This window comes from Schistocerca gregaria, unplaced genomic scaffold, assembly GCF_023897955.1.
Source record: "Schistocerca gregaria isolate iqSchGreg1 unplaced genomic scaffold, iqSchGreg1.2 ptg000405l, whole genome shotgun sequence".
NCBI lineage: Eukaryota > Metazoa > Arthropoda > Insecta > Orthoptera > Acrididae > Schistocerca > Schistocerca gregaria.
Window position 1 is genome coordinate 4,220,421 of NW_026061842.1, and position 3,036 is coordinate 4,223,456.

Below are 3,036 nucleotides of genomic sequence, written 5' to 3' on the forward strand. Positions count from 1 at the left end.
TGCAATGCTATGTCGCGTGTTGCCGTAGGCGGAAACAGGAAAAGCATAATAGTAGGACACAGATGAAGCTTCTAAGTTGATGTAATAGCCAGTAAGAAGTAGTCCATTTCAAGTTTTAGGTATCGATTATTGACTTTTTAACTGGCTTTAGTGCCTTGGACATGAGCTAGGACCTTACGATTCTGCATGAACGGAGGACTGGCAGCCGAGTTGCAGGGGAGAATGTGAAAAGTGTTCATATGTAGTAAAAACCTGAGAAATCCGTCCGTTTTCGTCATTTGTTATCGAATCGACTTAAAGCCAGATCGTCACATTGCCCGCTCTGCTCTCGGAAACGGTTGTACTTATCGTCTGCAAAGCTATGTCGCGTGCTGCGGTATGCGGAGACACTACAAGCACCACAGTAGAACACAGATGAAGCTTCTAAGTTGATGTAATAGCCAGTAAGAAGTAATCCAATTCAAGTTTTGGGTATCGATTATTGACTTTTTAGCTGGCTTTGGTGCCTTGGACATGAGCTAGGACCTTAAGATTCTGCATGAAAGGAGGACTAGCAGCCGAGTTGCACGGGAGAATGTGAAAAGTGTTCATATGTAGTAAAAACCTGAGAAATCCGTCCGTTTTCGTCATTTGTTATCGAATCGACTTAAAGCCACATCGTCACATTGGCCGCTCTGCTCTCTGAAACGGTTGTACTTATCGTCTGCAAAGCTATGTTGCGTGCTGCGGTATGTGGAGACACTAAAATCACCATAGTAGAACACAGATGAAGCATCTAAGTTGATGTAATAGCCAGTAAGAAGTAATCCAATTCAAGTTTTAGGTATCGATTATTGACCTTTTAGCTGGCTTTGGTGCCTTGGACATGAGCTAGGACCTTAATATTCTGCACGAAAGGAGAACTAGCAATCGAGTTGCACGGGAGAATGTGAAAAGTGTTCATATGTAGTAAAAACCTGAGACATCAACCGTTTTCGTCATTTGTTATCGAATAGACTTAAAGCCAGATCGTCACATTGGCCGCTCTTCTCTCTGAAACGGTTGTACTTATCGTCTGCAAAGCTATGTCGCGTGCTGCGGTATGCGGAGACACTAAAAGCACCATAGTAGAACACAGATGAAGCTTCTAAGTTGACGTAATAGCCAGGAAGAAGTAGTACAATTCAAGTTTTAGGTATTGAATATTGATCTTTTAGCAGGCTTTGGTGCCTTGGACATGAGCTAGGACCTTAAGATTCTGCATGAAAGGAGGACTAGCAGCCGATTTGCATGGGAGAATGTGAAAAGTGTTCATATGTAGTAAAAACCCGAGAAATCCGTCCGTTTTCGTCATTTGTTATCGAATCGGCTTAAAGCCAGATCGTCACATTGGCCGCTCTTCTCTCTGAAACGATTGTACTTATCGTCTGCAAAACTATGTCGCGTGCTGCGGTATGCGGAGAAACTAAAACCACCGTAGTAGAACACACATGAGGCTTCTAAGTTGATGTAATAGCCAGTAAGAAATAGTACAATTCTAGTTTTAGGTATCGATTATTGACTTTTTAGCTGTCTTTGGTGCCTTGGACATGAGCTAGGACCTTAAGATTCTGCATGAAAGGAGGACTAGCAGCCGAGTTGCAGGGGAGAATGTGAAAAGTGTTCATATGTAGTAAAAACCAGAGAAATCCGTCCGTTTTCGTCATTTGTTATCGAATCGACTTAAAGCCAGATCGTCACATTGGCCGTTCTGCTCTCGGAAACGCGTGTACTTATCGTCTGCAATGCTATGTCGCGTGTTGCCGTAGGCGGAAACAGGAAAAGCATCATAGTAGGACACAGATGAAGCTTCTAAGTTGATGTAATAGCCAGTAAGAAGTAGTCCATTTCAAGTTTTAGGTATCGATTATTGACTTTTTAACTGGCTTTAGTGCCTTGGACATGAGCTAGGACCTTACGATTCTGCATGAACGTAGGACTGGCAGCCGAGTTGCAGGGGAGAATGTGAAAAGTGTTCATATGTAGTAAAAACCTGAGAAATCCGTCCGTTTTCGTCATTTGTTATCGAATCGACTTAAAGCCAGATCGTCACATTGCCCGCTCTGCTCTCGGAAACTGTTGTACTTATCGTCTGCAAAGCTATGTCGCGTGCTGCGGTATGTGGAGACACTAAAAGCACCATAGTAGAACACAGATGAAGTTTCTAAGTTGATGTATAAGCCAGTAAGAAGTAGTAGCATTCAAGTTTTAGGTATCGATTATTGACTTTTTATCTGGCTTTGGTGCCTTGGACGTGAGCTAGGACCTTAAGATTCTGCATGAAAGGAGGACTAGCAGCCGAGTTGCACGGGAGAATGTGAAAAGTGTTCATATGTAGTAAAAACCTGAGACATCCGTCCGTTTTCGTCATTTGTTATCGAATCGACTTAAAGCCAGATCGTCACATTGGCCGCTCTTCTCTCTGAAACGATTGTACTTATCGTCTGCAAAACTATGTCGCGTGCTGCGGTATGCGGAGAAACTAAAACCACCGTAGTAGAACACACATGAAGCTTCTAAGTTGATGTAATAGCCAGTAAGAAGTAGTACAATTCTAGTTTTAGGTATCGATTATTGACTTTTTAGCTGGCTTTGGTGCCTTGGACATGAGCTAGGACCTTAAGATTCTGCATGAAAGGAGGACTAGCAGCCGAGTTGCAGGGGAGAATGTGAAAAGTGTTCATATGTAGTAAAAACCAGAGAAATCCGTCCGTTTTCGTCATTTGTTATCGAATCGACTTAAAGCCAGATCGTCACATTGGCCGTTCTGCTCTCGGAAACGCTTGTACTTATCGTCTGCAATGCTATGTCGCGTGTTGCCGTAGGCGGAAACAGGAAAAGCATCATAGTAGGACACAGATGAAGCTTCTAAGTTGATGTAATAGCCAGTAAGAAGTAGTCCATTTCAAGTTTTAGGTATCGATTATTGACTTTTTAACTGGCTTTAGTGCCTTGGACATGAGCTAGGACCTTACGATTCTGCATGAACGTAGGACTGGCAGCCGAGTTGCAGGGGAG